The 18,557-nt window shown below is 46.5% G+C and overlaps 1 protein-coding gene across 10 annotated transcripts in view; it reads right to left on the bottom strand.

The window, feature by feature from the left end:
* Positions 1-18,557, bottom strand: part of Clip4 (CAP-Gly domain containing linker protein family member 4) — a 118,835-nt gene that overhangs the window by 61,449 nt on the left and 38,829 nt on the right. Inside the window, exon 1 of one of the 10 annotated variants that reach the window (XM_042267542.2) lies at positions 13,225-13,376. The exons of 5 other annotated variants lie outside the window; for them this stretch is intronic. The gene's annotated coding sequence lies outside the window, so the exon portion shown is untranslated. Of the gene's footprint in view, positions 1-5,789; positions 5,955-6,005; positions 6,164-7,357; positions 7,535-13,224; positions 13,377-18,557 lie in introns of those variants that run through there. 4 more of the 10 variants (XM_076558927.1, XM_076558930.1, XM_006990699.4 and 1 more) reach the window with 4 other exon arrangements.

Raw genomic sequence — 18,557 nt, 5'->3', positions numbered from 1 at the left:
TGAATCCTCATGTTTATTCTTAGATATAAGTAAAACCAAATGACTTCAGACTGGCCTGTGGGCAAACCTGTGGTACATTTTCTTGACTGATGAATGATGGGGGAAGGCCCAGCTCGCTGTGGGCAGTGCCATCCCTGGGCTGGTGGTCCTGGGTACCGTAAGAAAGCAGGCTGAGCAAGCCAGTAAGCAGCATCCTCTATGGCCTCTGCATCAGCTCCTGCCCCCAGGTTCCTGCCCTGACTTCCCTGATAATGGACTTACAAACTGTAAGATGAAATAACCTTTTCCTCCCCAAGCGATGCTTCGTCACTGCTAGAGAAACCCTAAGACAGCCCCTTACACTAACTGAGCCACCTTTACAGCCCACTCAGCTCCAAGGAAACAGTCCCTTGGAACTAGCTGCTTTCTTTCCCACTTAATTCAGACCTTTTCTCTCTGAGAGCAAAAGCCGGTAGGAACAAGTGGGCTTTCTTTTGACTTAAGGAGTATACCCTTATGTGCACAGGAATGATCCACGTTAAACAAATAGCCTCGTTCTCACTCTAGTAAAGGAATCTCGAATTTTTTTGTGGGGGTAGGGGGACTGGTACAGAAATTACTTGCCACCCAATGCATGGAATCTTTTGACATTTACCTTGCCGCATACACGGGAACAACCCAGGATCAAGGGATCAGTGTTAAACAGCTGTGGTGATCTTCATCAGTCATTCCAAACAGTAAGGAGACCCACTAACACAGCCCCTTCCTTCTCATTACACTTCTCCCATCCACGAGTTTCTACTTGCAGGCCCGTGTTCGCTTGGTAACAAGTCTGGGTAAACATCCCCCCCCCCCCACACACACACACACAGTAGGTAGGAAGCTTCCTTTGGAACCAAACATCAAAAACGAAACTCCAGTAAGCATGCATTACGGTTACTACACACAAGGCCCTGTTGGGAGATGTTTCAGGGTGACCGACGGACCACGCATGGGAGGCAGCTTCTAATCGATCTTTAAAATGAGGGATCACTGATGAGCATGGATGGTGACACACAAGAGGACGTGCCCCCACCAGTGGGGACCAGGAACCTTTGCCAGGGGGGGAATTTCAAAGAATCAGAGCATATCCTGAGCTGAGCCTGGGAAGAAACTGAAAAGGACCCCACGATGTAGGGTACGCACCTGGGGAAGCAGGCTGATGCAAAGCTAACTCCACTTTGAGTTTGGGGTGGGGTTTTTCTGTTTGTTTTTGTTTTTGTTTTGAGGGGGAGGTAGCTACACTCGTTCTTAACTGATTTAAAAAACAAAAACAAAAACCACTCAATTCCATAAGCACTGGGGAACTGGCATACCGAAAGAGATTGGTATGTTTAAAGTCGTGTTTTTTAGGAAGAGTAATCCGACTGGAATCATACTTCGGGACTCAGACAGGTTTTCTATATCCTTAATTTGTCAGCACAGGGAGGAAAAAACTGCTCACTGTGACACACACACACACACACACACACACACCCCGAGAGCACCTGTCATTCCTTGCAGATTGTCAAGACCCTTCAAGGTTAGACCTGCGTGTGGAGAGAGCTCGGTGGGTAAGGCGTCTGCTGTAAGGGTTGGAGTTCCCACCCTCAGGACCCACATTCAAGTGGGGTGGGCAAAGCGGCCCCCCTGTGGTAACAACACTCAGGAGGTGGAGATGGAGATTCCCCGGGGCAGGCTGCGTTCATGGCCCGGACAAATCAGAATCTCGGGTTTCAGCCAGGGACCTTGCCTTTGTAAATAAAGAAGAAAGCTGTGGCTGGAAGACAGGTGCCATCAACGTCTGGCCAGAAGCATGCTCACATGTAAATATGCATACACAGCTGTCACCTACCACAAGGACAAGACTACCATCTTGCACACATGTAATGAACATTAAAATTCCAGATCCAAGGTGCAAAGATAATTCACACAAGACATGGAGTCCACTTCATTGTTTTACATGATACGTCAAGGCCAGAGAAGCCACAGTGTTACCTAACCAACATGAGGAACGTTCTTTATATTTTTGCATCCTAATGGCATTTTTCCCAGTCCCATTTCTTTACCTTCTTGGGAAAAAAGGAAAAAGAAAAGGTTCTATCTTTCATTTCACCCCAAACTACACAGTACACAAAGTTTCACTGGATCTCAAATTCTTCCCTAGAAGCCACTTCCGGATCTAAAGGAACCTTGATCAAGTGTGCAGATGTACTGATCTGAGTTGGGCAGGTATTTTGTCCAAAATCTCCTGGTAAGGGCTGGTTTGAAGAACTCATCCCCGATTAACTGGGTACAAACACTTTTTACAGTTCTCCAAACTTTCAGGCACATGAGAATTTCACCTTACTCCACTAACTCACACCACTTCTGAGTAAAAGCATGTTGTCACTCGGCTCCAACCGCTCATGATTTTCCCAAGGAGCCTGACCCCGCCTTTGCATCCCAGTAATGAGGAACATCAACCAACGTCTTCAGAGAGGTCGGGGCCTCCAAAAAGAGTTGACCAAAGCCAAGAAGTTCTTTCAGAATTGTTTGTTTCTATGATGCTGGGGATTGAACCTCTGGCCTCAACATATGCCAGGCAAACACTCTACCACTGAGCTACACCCCGGCCTTTCCCTCAAGTGCTTGAGAAATGGCTGAAAAGCAGCATACTGGAGTTTCTTGACTAACAAGGAGAGCCAAGCTGTGTCCATGTTGATTCACAGCCATTTCATACAGTTTCCCATCACTGTCAGTCATGGGTGTTTATTTTCATGAAATCCCCAAACAAGACTACATATTTACTTTTTACAAGCACAACTCCGGTGATCCTTTTATTTGCTATCCTATTAAACATCCGTTCACTCACCACACGTCTACTGCAAGCGTGTGAGCCTTTGTTTTCATGAGATTCAAAAACAAACCGAAGCAGATAAGGACATAAAGGCAAGGCTCCAATAAGTCTTTTATTTGCTACAGATAAAACACTGGAAAAGCAGCTCTAGAGAGAACATCAGACACCCACCCTCAAGAAGTTCAGTCACATGTTTGATAAATTTTGTTTCGCATTAAGTCCTAAGCTGTCCATCCCAAAGATAAGGAACCAAGTTATGTCCTTGCCGTCCTGTGGATTCCAGCCCAGGGCTAGGTTGCTACAAGAAAGCACAATTACTGTACAATAAGTACTAAGACCGAGGAGAACTGGGTACTATGCAGATACAGATAGAAGACAGTTAGCATAGGATTTCTGGGCCCTATTAATTAAAGGTTGGAATGCCCAACTAGGTAGCTACAACCCACATGAGGCTTTACAAATTAAATTAAAATTTCCATTGGTCTAGCTCAGACCAATGTCTGTGGGCTTCAGGTGGGGGAATTGGCTCAGACAACTAAGTTTGGGGTGTCACACACACAAAAGGCGATCTGAAATAGTTTAGGTTTCTAAATGTACACTCACCTAAAACTAATACAAACATCAAATACATAATGTGTTTTAGACAGTGCTTACAGCGTGATCATGTGACCTCACTTCAGCCTTGGCTCTGATCACACAGTGTGTGTGTGTGTGTGCATTTAGCACGGCACCCTCGGACATGCCATGCAATGCCATGTGACTCCACCTGAAACAGCACCACCCAGATGCAAGACCAGGTGTCTTCATGGGTTGCAGTGTTTTTACACCGAGTTCTGCTCTTACAGAAACGTAACGGTTTAATTACAGAAAACAAAGGCTTTTAATAAGTTCCCATTGTTGCTCTTCAGCATGTGAGCATCAAATCAGCATATTTTAGAATTAGATTTTGTTAGAATGTTGATTTTGCTAATTGCTGTTTGTGTTCTAAATTAGAAAAAAAAAAAATCACTAGCTGGGCATGGCAGCACATGCCTTAGCCCCAGTACTTGGGAGACAGAGGCAAGCAGATCTCATGAGTTCAAAGCTAGCCTAATCTACATAGTAACAGTCCATTCCAGGACAACCAGAGCTACACAGTGAGACCCTGCCTCAAAATATAATTTTTTTAATCAAGAATTATTGGCGCTAAAGAAATGACTCAGTAGTTACAAGCCCTGGCTACTCTGGTACCCAGGTTGGGTTCCCACCATCCACACGACAGCTCCAGTTCCTGAAACTCCAGTCCCAGGGGATGCAACAACCTCTTCCGGCCTCCACAGGCACCACGCACATACATACAGGCAAGCAAAATACTCATGCATGCAAAATAAAAATAAATGTTTTTTAAATCATAAATTAATTCTGGTTTTGGATTAGGGCAGAATTTCCAACAACTTTTGAAAGGGTCTTAAACATACATATATTTATTATGTATGCTTATAATGTTTGTATTTATATTCATACAAAACAGCATTGTCAGCACTAGAGATGAATTCTGCAAAATGCTGAAGATGTTCTATATCCTGTAGTATTAAATGTTCATCCAACTTAAACGTAAAAATAAACCATCTCTTTATCACACAAACTTGTTTCCATCTTTAATAAATAGTAAAATCATACGTATACCAAAGAACTGTTCTAAAATACATTATTTATTGTCAATAAGTGTTTGATTTGTATGCCTGTTTTATATTCACGGGATTGTAATATACCCTGTTTGGGCTCTATCTGAATGTTCAAGGGGTCCATTTGCACGTGGCTCATGCCACCATAACCAGAAGGACATTTCACCTATGGACATTCTCCTAACCAGCACTGAAGGAGAACAGTGCAGGTCACTCCTCAGAAAACACACAATTTACAGATGCCTGAAATGAGAAACGAAGGCTGGCATGCCAAGCAAGCCCGCAGCAGTCTAATTATAAATAATTAAGAGAACAGACTAAAAGCAACCAGACCCTGAAAGGGTTTTAACAGAGAGACAGAGTCAAGTTGATTCCGGCAACTCATGCTCACAAGTATGTATTCAAACCTGGGGTTGTTATAAGCAAAATGGCAACATTATAATCATCGCTTTTTTTTTTTTTAAGGCCTTGCTATTGGGGTTGTATCTGGGAAATGGGATCCTGGAAATAAATCCAGCGAATAGTGCACCGTGTGCTAAATCTACAGAAGAGATGTAAACACTCCGGTTGTGTGCCATGAAGTCAATCTTTGAGCCCAAGCGGTCCCTAACAAATGAAAGCATTACCAAAAATCCGCATCATATCTACACGTTCAAATGAAACCAGGATGGTTTGCGTCGTCAAAAATGTAGAAAGCTGGAAGCCTGCCACCTCCAGGTCTCCGCTTTCCCTCCAGACTCTTGTGTCCTACGCCACCTGCTCTTCCGCCACGCAGTCAACTTAAACGGTGCAGGAGCTGACTAATGTCAAAGCAAGAGTCAACTGCAACTCAAGTATCTGACGGATGTCTCCACTCAGGAACACACTTCAGAAGAATTTCAAAGGTACTCTTTTATGCTTTGCTAGTGCTACAACATACCCAACCTTGTAACCCGGAACACACACCAAGTTACGATTCTACCAAAATAGCATTCTGATACCTGTGATAACACAGTCACAGAACAGACTTCCAAAAACCCACAGGCCTACCCAGCGCCCGGATGAAGTGAACCACCTCTCATCTATAGCTATTCATTTCATTCATGGGGTCCCGCACGGGACAGGTCTCAGCTCCTACCCTCCTGCAACTTCCCAATGCGAATCAGATCGAAGGAATCTATCTCAGAGCAGCAACGTGAGGCAGAGGCAGTTTAGTTTTGAGCACGCGTGGGCCAAGGATTTCTTCCTGCTCTAAGTCAGAATGGGGCGGCGACGGAGAACCTCAAGAGGCCCCGCGTGGAGAAACCCACCAGGGTGAGCAGTCCCGCGCGTGGGAGATCCTCCCGGGGGGGGGCGTCCACGGAGCACGAGCCCCAGCAGGGCACCCATCTCAGCCCGGGAGCAACCGACACGAGCACCCACCTCTCCCCGGCCGCCAGGGCCGCGTCCCGGGAGGCCTCTGATCGCCCCGGTGCGGCCCGGCCTCCCCGGGGCCCCACCGCCCCACCTCGAGTCCCGCCACCTGCCTGCTCCGGGTCCCCGGCGGAACGCCAGCTGCGGGACGCGGGGCACCGAGGCGAGGCGCAGGATCGCGCTCCCGCCCTCCCGCGGGGGTCCCGTGGCCGCCGCGGAGCCTCCAGCCGGGCCGCTGCAACCCGCCGCCTTCCACGCCCGCGCGCGCCGGAACCGGGCCCCACGCGCGGGTCGGCGCGCGCGCAGTGCAGCCGCCCGGGCTGCGCGCAGGCCTCGGCCCTCGGCCCCGCGCACGCGCCTGCGTTCGCTCGCCTCCGGCTTTGCGCCCCTGCGCCCCTCGACAGGCGGAACGTCTGCCGCTGTCTCCAGGCTCAGGGGTGTCTGGAGAGCTTTCCCGGGAGTCCCTGGCGTGCCGTGGACACGTGGGGGATCTGTCCAGCGCAGCAGAACCAGGCTCTAAAGAAACCTTGGCTGGCCCAGGCGGTGATCTGGGGCTGCTGCAGCAGGCATACCCTCCTCTGGCCAACTTTTAAGTTTGTTGGTCCAGTTTGGCCTCCCCGGCGCCCTATCATTCTGGGCTGGAAGACACCACCCCCTCACCCTACCCCCACCCCTGCCTGCAACATCTTAGCCTTTTTAGATAGTGTAGCCTAAGGTCAATTAAATTCCGTTTGCAGATCCTGCTGTGAAAACCCTTCTCAGTACCACCACCCCCCACGTTCAGAAATTATAAAGGAAGTGTGTCAGCCAAAGGGAAGAAGTGAATAGTCACAGTGAGCACTTAAGTTCCTTGCTTTCTGCTCCCTCCTCCACCTGCCTTCTATTCCCATCTCATCTGTCTTCCCATAACCAAAAAGAAGTGAAACTGACCCCTAACCGATGTGGGCACTGACATTCTATTTCTTTCCCGGGCTACAGGAAGAAGGTGTTGGCCTTTTATTGGGGAGACCTAATAATGTGACCGTGAAGTTTGTAACCTTGAGTTAAGAGTGTCACACCACTGCCATTGCTCTGTGAGGCCTCACAACTGATGATACCGTTGATGTGTCCTCCCTAGCATGCCGTAACATGTTGAGAGACTGTGTGAATGGATGTCCATCGGAGTCCCTGCAAGATCAGTGGTAAGTGCACACCACACACCAGAGCACCTTTTTCAGTGAGAACTATTGGCTCTCGGGACTAGAAAAACAAACACAAAATACCCTCTACTTGCTTGAGCCCTTTACAACATTGCCCCACCAAGTGGAAGAAGGGACTCGCTACCTCTTAAGTGACTAGCCTTTTGGAAGACATCCTTCCTTGGGAGCTAAAATCCAGGGCTGTTTCTGCCCTGGGAGCTCAAAGAAACACACGACTCCAGCTCAAGGTATAACGATGAGCACTCTCTGTCTCTCAGGCTGCTCACCTCCGGCACGGATGCAACCCCACTCACCAGCGTGCTGAAGGACTCTTTAGGGTGCATCCTGGCTTGTCTTGAGCCCTCTTTAAAGGTGATGCTGGGGAATGAGACTGTGACCCGATGAGTACCAAGAGGAGAGAGCGTGCCACCTCCTTCTACCTCTTGAGCGTCTACTAAACACAGCCCAAGATATCCAAATAGTCGTTGGAGGCAATCACACCACAATGGAGAGCTGGGTGGGGCACAGCGCCAACTAAAACTCAGGGTGCTTATGCAGTATTAAATTCCACCACCATCCCACGCCCCTGGGCGGCCGCCAGCTTCTCTTTCCCTGTGGACTCCGTGCCTTCATGCACTCTCAGGGATGGTAATGTAACACAGATGCTTCCCCCTCCCTCGGAGGACTCCGGCTCCTTTTCCCTGTTTGTATCACACCCAATTCTTGCCTAACCCACCCACCTGCTCAGCTGGCTAAGAGAGAAAGCAATTTGCCTGTAGTTGGCTCTGAGTGCCTTTAAATGAGTCCTGTTGCCATTGAGACGGGGAAACCCATGGAGGTCTGTTGTAACAGGAGTGACTAGTGACATTTCCAGGCTACACGGTTTACTTTTACTGCTTTTTTCTTTTTTTTTTTTTTACCATTATCCACCAAGATGGCCTCTATTAGTAGGCGATGGGGTGTGGTTAGCTGAGTGGTTCTAAGCGACAATAAAGGTCTCTGTTAGAACCAGACAGACGAGTGTCTCTTTCAGCTACACCCAACATGCATGGTACACAGGCAAGTTCCCAGGACTCCAAGTCAGCAGGGAGAGCCTTCCCCTCACTCAGTTGCCTTTATTCCAAAAATTGAGACTGCTCCCTGCCCCGCCATCAGGAACACAAGCCCTTATTGGTGTGTATATGTTCCCATCTACACACCCGCGTTGCACAAATTTTGCAGCTAGTTCTTGCCAATGAAATGGGACAATAAGGGGCCAGAATTTGAAGCTTGAATCAGCCATTGCAATGGCTTAGGCACTTAAAATACGATCCATTACACGTGCTGTGATTCCATTACATCTAATGACACAAGGTTCCTGAACGAACCAAAGTGCCAGGAGGGGGTGGCATCTATCAGTGGTCAGCACCACAGAGAGAAGAAAAGGCGTGGCCAACTGTCCATGCTACAGAACTCGACCTGGAAGATCTTGTCTTCGCCTTACCCAATGACGTGGGACAGAAGGTTCACACCAAGTCTGATCTGAAAGTCTCTCAAGCCACCGTCTGGTGTCACCTACCTAGAATGTCCCATAAAGGCCCAGAGATGGCTAAGCAGGGATCACTCAGAAATTCAGAGGTCGGGAAGCTCTGTCACCAGCTGCCAGACCCTACATCACAGGGAAGGAAGTAAAGGAAGTGAGTGGAAGAAGGCAAATCACCGCTCTTCCTCACGCTGTGCGTCGGGCAGGCTATCATTCATAGAGGAGGAAGAGAGATCCACTTTCCCAAAGCGAGTACATGAGGCCAAGGCCTGAGGACCGTGGGAGACAGTCTTCTGACAGAGCCAGGCAGATGGGAGCTCCACCAGCTGGAATGGTTACAACACTTAGCCGGAACTCCTAAAGTCTCCCTTCCTCTCCATTGTGTGCACAGGCGACGTGACTCCCCACATGTAACACCCAGAAGACATCAGCAAATTGTTAGAAGCAATTAGTTCAGCAAGGCTGCCAAAGGCAAGATCAATTTATAAAATCCAGTCGTCTCTGTCAGCAGCACACAAGGAGGAAATAGACAGAGAGACACCTCTCATGCTTGTGGTGAACCCTAACCATGCAACATCCGGGGATTAACTTAACAACTTTTCAGAACTTTATGGAGACGACCTTAAAATGCTATTGGAGGACATAAAAGGAGACGGACCAGATGAAGAACTACGCCATGGATAGGGTGGTTTTGCACTATAAAAATGTCAAGTGGATCACTAGATTCAATGTTTTGTTATAACTAAAACTTTGAGGTGCTCAGTAAACATAAAATATGTGAGGATGAACGTAACATTAAATAGGGCAGATTTCTAAAAGCAAGGAAAAAAGAGTCTTGCTCTACCAGATATTATGTCTTTATGATATCATTATAAAAATAATCAATGCTATTCTAGGAATAAACAGAGAAGTAACCTAGAATGTAGACTTCTGGCTAAGCAACACCTTGATATACATAAGTGTTGGCACGAACCAATGAAAAAATATGAATTATTTATAGGATGGTGTTGGGGAAACAGGCTTAGTTAGTATTGGAAACAAAAGAAAATCATGTGTCATATACAAAGAGCAACTCTGAGTAGGAACAAATGAAAGAGGAAAAAATGTGAGAGATAGTCTGAATGTACAGTACAAATGTATTTCAGGGGCTGGAGAGATGGCTCAGGGGTTAAGAGCACTGGCTGCTCTTCCAGAGGACCTGACACCCTCACATGGACATACGCACAGGCAAAACACCAATGCACATAAAAATAAATAAATTAAAAAAAAAAAAAAAGCCAGGCGGTGGTGGTGCGCGCCTTTAATCCTAGCACTCGGGAAGCAGAGCCAGGTGGATCTCTGTGAGTTTGAGGCCAACCTGGTCTACAGAGTGAGATCCAGGACAGGCACCAAAGCTACACAGAAAAACCCTGTCTTGAAAAACAAACAAACGAAAGAACGTATTTCCTAATACACAACTAAAGTACTGGGGGTGGATCTCAGGAGTAGAGAGGGTGCCTGATGTGCCGGAGGGGCTGGGTTCAATGCCAAAAATGGCGGAGCAAATGCCATAGGAAAGCACCTGTTCTTATCGAACCTAGAACTAACAAGGAACCACAGTTCAATCCTTACAAAATTCTCCCACCAAGTGGCCATAGTTGAACACTACCAATTAAAAGGAAGTAGAGAGAGGACAGCTCAGCAGCGGTTAGGAGTGTGTACTGCTCTTGCAGAGGACCTGGGTTTTGTCCCTGCACCCAGGCAATCAATCGCCTGTAACTCCAGCTCCAGCAGATCCAGTGCCCTCTTCTGGCCTTTGTGGGCACTACATGCATGTACATTCCCAAATGAAGATACACATTTAAACATAACTATTTTTCAAAGAGAAAAAATTATAAAGCCATAACAAATTGGGAGAAGATTATGTGAGATGTATAAACTAGGAATTAGTATCTAAAACACATCATCAAAAATCAGCCCAAAAAAATATATAAAACTGAAGAAAGGATAACAGTAGGTGGTTCATGGGGCTGGGGATCCCTTGGTTTCTTCCCCTGTTGCTGTGATAAAATATACTTTGGCAAACACAACTCAGGGGGGAAAGGAGTTCTTTTAGCTCACATTTCAAAGATATAGTCCATCATCAGAGGGAAGCCAAGGCACCAGGGGCTTGAAGCAGCTGATCACATGACATCCCCAGTCAGGAAGCCGAGAGAGGTGAAGGCTGGAGCTCGGCTCACTTTCTCGATTTTAGGACCCACTGCCTAGAGAGAGGCTCTGCCCACAGTTAGATGGGTTCTCCCACAATCAAGACCATCCCCTGGAGGCATGCCCAGAGGCCTGGCCAAGCACTTCTGCATGTGGTCAGGTTGGCAATTGGCACAGTGTGCTGCTAGTTCTGTGTCAACTTGACACAAGCTAGAGTCCTCAGAGAGGAGGGAGCCTCCTTTGAGAAAATGCCTCCATAAGATCGGCTATGGGCAAGTGTGGTGATAGATTGTGTACCCTAATAAAGCTTGCCTTGAGGATCAGAGGACAGAGCCAGCCTCTAGATTAGACATAGAGGCCAGATAGTGGTGGCACACACCTTTAATCCCTGTACTGGGAAGTACACACGCCTTTAATCCCAGGAAGTGACCATGGGGCGGAGAAAGGTATAAAAGGCTTGAGGAAACAGGAACTAAAGCAGTTCAGCTGAGATCCTTTTGGGTGAGGACTCAGAGGCTTTCAGTGTGAGGAAACAGGATCAGCTGAGGAGTTGGTGAGGTGAGGTTAGCTATGGCTTGCTCTGCTTCTCTGATCTTTCAGCCTTCACCCCAAAATCTGGCTCTGAGTTTTTATTAAAAGACTATCTAAAATTCGAACAGCAGGTAAGCCTATTAGGCATTTTCTTAATTAGTGATCAATGGGGGAGGGCCCAGCCCATTGTGGGTGGTGCCATCCCTGGGCTGGCAGTCCTGGGTTCTATAAGAAAGCAGGCTGAGCAAGCCATGAGGAGCAAGCCGGTAAGCAGCTCCCTTCCATAGCCACTGCATCCATTCCTGTTCCTGCCTCCCTGACTGCTTTTGATGGTGAACTGTTCTGTGGAAATGTGAATGAAATAACCCTTCCTCTCCAAGCTGCTTTTGGTCATGGCTCATCAAAGCAATAGTAATCCTAACTAAGACACATAGACTATCCAGAAAGGAAATGAGCAAGCAGAGAAAAAAGGAGCAAGAAATAAAAACAATCACAAAATTTCCAGGAAAATGGATGGACTTAGAATGTACAATATTAAGCAATGTTACCCAGTCCCAGGGGAAAAAAAAACCTGCATGTGCTCTTATATGTGGATTCTAGACTATAATGTATGCGTGTATGTGTGTCAGCAAATGAACTTGTGGGCATTGTATATATAAAAAGAAGAACAAGAAAGGGTAATATCAGATCATGAGGAAGGGCCAAACACAGGTAAAGGACATGTGAGTCATGAAAAATTATACAAAGCTAATTGTTATAGTCTAATAGTTTTGACTCTGTTGCATGTTTTTTAGTGGTGTGTGTATGTGTGTGTGTGTGTGTGTGTGTGTATGTGTTGGATAAGTGCATAAAAATATAATTGATAGTGAGAGATTAAAACCTAAAGCAAATCTCTGCGGCCTGAGCATGCCTATTCTCACTGGATAGAAGTGGTGTATATAGGCTTTTTCCCATCAGAGGCAGAAAGTCACTAAGATAATCCCAAACACTGGCAGGGATGTGGGAAAATGGGAAAGCTCCTACTCTATTGATGGGGATGTAATGTGAGAGATACATTCTGTAGCCTAGTCTTGCAGCACTTAATGAAAAGTCAGGATGCTTTGTGGCTCAGCAAGCGCCCTCCTACATCCCCTACAGCATCATCTCCATGAGGTTTCCAGGAAGCCAGTCTCTCACCAGGTGATCTTATCCAAACCATGCCTCTAAGTACCATCTCTTTTCCTGATCGCAAACACATATTTCCATTTCTGCTCTTCAGATATATATCCAACGGCTTCCTCAACAGCTACTCTGTGATATGCCCAATATAACATGTACAAAATGGAATTCTTCCCCATGACCTTGCCTATGTAGATAATAACAACTTCTTATTCTTCCCTTTGCTCCTTGGGGCCATCCTGTCTGGATTCCCCAAATGAAAGACCCAATCTCATTCTTTAAAACATTTGAATCATTTATTGAAGAAATTCACCAATGTCATGGAAATCTTTTTTCAACCAACAGCCACTGAGACCCCAGGAACTTCCTACTGCTTCTACCAGGCTTGCCTTTTTCTGAGCCAACTCCTCTCCCAAGGTTGCATGTGCAGACTCCCTGTTCAAGGAGATTCTAAACTGAAAAGGCCTCAGGTGGCCCACACAGCTCCTCATGGCTGGTTGCACATTTTAAATATTTGGATACCTTTTACAAAATAAACCCTGAAGGCTACCCTCAAATATGCTTGATTCGGGGCCTCATTTACACTCACACCATCCTGTAAATTTATTCTATCCTTTGTTAGCCTTAGCTCCCAATAAGAACAGATGAATTGTTTTCAAAACCAATGTCTCAGTTAGGGCTTCCATTTCTGTGAAGAGACACCATGACCATGGCGACTCTTACAAAGAAAACATTTCACTGGGGTGGCTTGCTTACAGTTTCAGAGGTTCCGTCCATTAGCATCGTGGCAGGGACCATGGCAGATGTGGTGCTAGAACTGAGAGTGCTACATCTTGCAGGCAACAGGAAGTCGACTGACACACTGGGTGGTATCCTGAGCATAGGAAACCTCAAAGCCCGCCCCCACAGTGACACACTTCCTCCAACAAGGTCACACCCACTTCAACAAAGCCACGCCTCCTAACAATGCCACTCCTTGTGAGATTATGGGGGCCAGTTACATTCAAACTACCACACCCAACTTGCTGCTCACAGGGACATGGCTGGCATCACTGCCAAAGACCAGACAGAACTACCACTTTCAAAGGCCATTTCTATGCCAACAGAAAGAAGGGGACAACGGGCATGTTTCTTAGCGTTAGAATAGGAACTGCCACTGTGGTACAAGAACTTTTTTTTCAGGGGTTGGAGAGATGGCTTTGTTAGAGAAGTGCCTTCCACACAGGCATGAGGGCCTGAGCTCAGATCCCCAGCCCCACATAAGAAGCTGGCTGTGATACCATGGGCCTATAACTGGGGAGGCAGAGACAGGGGGATTCCTGGGGTTCCACCCTTATTAAATAAGGCCAGTCATCCTTACTAAAATCAGTGAGTTCCAGGTTCATTGATGGACACAGTCTCAAAAGAAGGTGGAGTGATTGAGGAAGACACCCAACATTGACCTCTGACTTCCACAAACATACATGCAAAGAACTACATTTTTTTTACCTCAGCCATTTAAATTTCTAGTCACCAAGGTACCTCTAGAAACATCTCTGGCACATGTAAATAGCATGAAGCCACTTTCCATGAGGATTTTAGTTCAGTGGTCTCCTTTCTACCGTTGAAACTGACATTAAGTAGACTCTTTATATAGCTATCATTTTACAGAAGAAGAAAAGCATGAAGAAATATCATTAAAAAATCATAAAGATGCAATCAGTCAAATTCATACATAAGAACTTCTACAGAATCAAGAACTCATTCCTACAACCAACAAAAGAGCTCAGAGGAAGTGCCACAGAGCAGAAGAGTTCAGAGCCCTATCCACAGCCTAGTGTGCAGACCTTGTCTGGATCTAGAGTCAAACAAATACATTAGAAAAACCCTTGAGTCAGGTACAATGTCTCATGTCTATAATTCTAGCACCAGGGAGGCTGAGGCAGGAGACTTTCCATGAGTTTCAGCCTGGGCTACATGATGAGTTCCACATCAACCTGCACTACAATGTGAGAAGCCTTATTAAAAAGAGAGAGAGAGGGAGGGAGGGAGGGAGAGAAGGGAGGGAAGGGAGGGAGAGAAGAAAGAAGGAAGGAAGGAAGGAAAGAAGGAAGGAAGGAAGGAAGGAAGGAAGGAAGGAAGGAAGGAAGGAAGGAAGGAAGGAAGGAAGGAAGGAAGGAAAGAGAATATTCTTAAGATCACTGGAGAAAATTTAATCCAAAGTGGATATTATGTTATATCAAGAAATTTTTATTAATTCTGTTATCTATGATAATAACATTGCAGTTGTAGTTTTATTAAAAATCTTTATTCAACACTTTGGGGTATAGGATAAATGTCTCCTGCCTGAGATAGCTTTAAGGTGTCTCATTAGCAATAAATGCCAGGAAGGGAAGACAGATGAACAACAATTATAAAATAGTAATAATTAATGTTGAATGATGAGCAGGCCACCCTCTCTTCTTTTGTAGTATGAACTCTTCTATACTAAAAATCTTTTGTCTTTGTTCTGTTTCAAACAAGCTCCAAGAGGGCAAGAATTTTATTAGACCTCTGTCGCTGCTATATCACAAACACCGGAAACAGTCTCTGGCATAGATCAAACTCAGGAAATATTCAGTCTCTTCAATCCCAATCAAGATAGATTATTCCAACCAAGGCCTCAAGAAACCATAGTGCATGCCTTCCTTCCATGTGCATACACACATGCTTGATAATGCAAGGGCTTTGTGTATCACCGAAGTGTCTTTTTATTAGCCGTTTCCAAACCAATGCAGTTCCACCCCGGGTCATAATAGCCCATCAATGGCTTTACTAACATTGGGATTGGGAGTTGAGAGAATATCAGACCCCCCTGGAGCTACACTGAGGTTGCTCCTGCCAACAACCATCCAATGACTCACCTAACCAAAGAAAGCCATTGACAGACCAATTAGCTGGTTCTGAGTCACGAGATAGTCTCCTTTTGTGACAAAAAACAGCATCGATAATGAGAGTGATTCTGGCGTCCCCCATCTAAGCCTATTTGAGACCACAGGTAACAGTCAGGAGAAGAAGAAATGTGAACTGCTTTTTCAGATTCATGTGGAGTTCAACACAAGAATAAGGAGTTATTATAGTCTGCTTTTAGAGGCCCACCAAAATACAGGATGCAATGTGTTTTTCATAATCAAGATACTCAAGCACTTAGAAATTGCTAACCTGGGTCCAGCAAATTACCAGAAATACGTTGAGTGCCTCCGACTCCCAGGGCAGCATAGAAGCTGTGACCAGGTCTAACTTAGTTCACTCTAGCTTTCCAGTAAAGGAGGGAGACTGCCATGACCACGGGCCACCATGGGCAGCCCAAACAGGAGCCCCAGGATCAGCTCTCCCCAGCTCTGCCATCCCTGTTGTGACTCAATGTCCCTGAACCGCCATCTGCTCCTTTGTAAAATCAGATTAGAGGATTCTTGCGCCTCCCGATGTGGTTCACTATGGCAGACTCGAATCAGTGTGAGATTCATTAACGCGTCATCGGCCAAAGACACAAGTACCGGACAAGAAAGCCAGACACCCGCCAAAGAAATGAGCTAGCCCTCACAACTTCCCGAGAAGAGACTTTCCACCTGGTGGACTGATATCCTCAGGAAAGGTTTCATACAGAGACGTCCTCAGCTCATGGGGAGCATCAAAAGAGGCGGTTAGGCAAATAGGAGCTAGCTGGCCTGGAGGCTTTGTGTACGCTGTGGGTTGTATTTTCATTCCTCTAGATCTTTATGAATGAAACATAATTCAGGTTTCATTCTTCCATTTGGAGAAATCAAGGTATAGAATGGGGCTTGCTATGTTTTCCCACTCAACATCCCCGTGCACTCCTGCAGTCCGTTAGTTAGACAACCCATGGAAAGTCATGGGTCCAGCTTAAGACACTGGGCGGGGAGAAAGCCAGGCAATTCACCCAAGCGCACACACTAGGCAGCAGAGCCAGGATCTGAAACCTGGATCACCTTGATCCAGAGGTAAAACTTTTTTTAAAAGATTATTTTTATTTTAAGTATGTGAGTGTTTTGCCTGCACGTATGCGTATGAACTATGTGTGTGCCTAGGGCTAGCAGAGGTCTGAAGAGGGCATCGAATCCCCTGGAACTGGAGTTACAGATGCTTGTGAGCCACTGTGTGGGGACTAGAAACCAAACTCTGGTCCTCTGAAAGAACAGCAAGTGCCCTTAACCTCTTAATCTCTGGTACCTCTCAAGCCCCCAGAGATGAAACTCTTAACCACGATGCTTTGCAAGAGAGAAAAGACAGAAGAAAGTTCAAAATGTACTTGGGAGTTTATGGAAGAGCCCTTGGTCCATTCTGGCTACCGGTAGAGACTAGGGCAGACTTATACTCTAGAGACTGGTCTCGGGCCTGGAGGCTGGCAAGCCTAAGGTAGGGTACAAACATATTCTGAGTCTGGAGAGGATTTTCATCTTAGTTTATAGATGGCCATTATGGTAGTCTGAATGCAATGGGCTTCCATAATCTCACAGGGAGTGGCACTATCTGGAGGTGTGGCTTTGTTGGAGTGGGTATGGCCTTGTTGGAGGAAGTGTGTCACTGTGGGGGCGGGCTTTGAGGTTTCCTATGCTCAGGATACCACCCAGTGTTGGAGTCGACTTCCTGCTGCCTGCAAGCCAAGATGTAGCCAGCACCAGGTCTGCCTGCATGCTGCCATGCTCCCTGCCATGATGATAATGGACTGAACCTCTGAAATTGTAAGCCAGCCACCCCAATAAAATGTTTTCTTTATAAGAGTTGCCATGGTCATGGTGTTTCTTCTCAGCCATAGAAAATCCTAACCAAGACAGCCACCTTCCTCACCATGCCCTCACCTGGTGGAAAGGGAAGTAAGCGTTCTTACAAAGGCACTAAATGCTAAAGATATCACCCCCCGCCCAAGAACTCTCACCTGGGGACCGGAGGGCATACCAACACTCAAGCCAGAACAGTCTAACTATTATTTTATTCTGTGTGTGTGTGTGTGTGTGTGTGTGTGTGCGCGCGCGCACGCGCGCGCGCGTGCTCACATGTGGATGTTGGTGAAGGCCAGGAGAACGGTATTGGGTCCCCTGGAGCTTGAGTTACAGGAGGCTGTGAGTCTCTTGACACTGATCTAGTCTGGAGCAGAGCTAACAGGAAAAAAAAAAAAACAATTGAGATGATCTAGGAAGATAGGTTAGGGCTTCTAATGACCTCAGATGTCACATTACCAGCCAGAGACACTGCCCCATAGGGTGAAGGAAAAACCACCACGAGTTTCCAGTGAGGGAAAGAATGGGGACTCTGTCAGCTCTGTCCCTTCCCTGTGCCCCAGTGTCTGTCCCACACGATACAGAACCAAAACAACCGCCGTTGCAAGCACACAGAGGAACCCAAACATTCTGAAGTAAAATTTAGCAACTGAAAATAAAGTTGCCTCAGGATTCCAGGACTTGGGTAGCTCAGATTTTTAAGAATGGTAAGTGGATTTTACCAAATGGTTTCCCTCCGAGACAGCTTAGTTTTCCTATTTAAACTATCCTCCGTGATAACCTGCATTCAAAATGAAGTTGAGATAAGCTGCCCCGATGTCCTCAGGGGATGGAGCCCTGCTGTCCAGCCTGTCTCGTCTTCTCGTTAACCACTTGGCAGTATAACAAGAATACCCCTATTACCATCTTAACCAATGGCCATTATGTAATGATATACTAGTACATAATCTTTGAGATATGCGTCCATTGGATAAAAACACAGTCCTAGCAGAGAAGAACAGCAGTGCCACTTGCCAGAGTGATGTTCCATCCATCAACATGCTCAGGGGCATGCTGCCCACCCTAGGTACCCTGCTCTATGTGGTACCCACATTTATGTTTCTCCAGCTTCACCCATGCCCTAATCTAGACTTTCCGGCAGAGACTCTCTCAAGTTCAGCTTATCAATGACATGCCACACGCCTACTAAGAAGTTATATTTTCACCAGTTCCATAGCAGGAATGGAGGAGCATCTTTGCAGGCCATATCCAGTGATATCATGCAATCTATACGGCTCTGCTATAAGATCACCAGGCAAGCTCAGGTCTCAGCTGCAGAGGCAAATGGCCACC

The sequence above is a fragment of the Peromyscus maniculatus genome, chromosome 22 (assembly GCF_049852395.1).
Source record: "Peromyscus maniculatus bairdii isolate BWxNUB_F1_BW_parent chromosome 22, HU_Pman_BW_mat_3.1, whole genome shotgun sequence".
In the NCBI taxonomy this organism is placed as follows: domain Eukaryota; kingdom Metazoa; phylum Chordata; class Mammalia; order Rodentia; family Cricetidae; genus Peromyscus; species Peromyscus maniculatus.
This window is presented reverse-complemented; position numbering and strand designations above follow the sequence as displayed.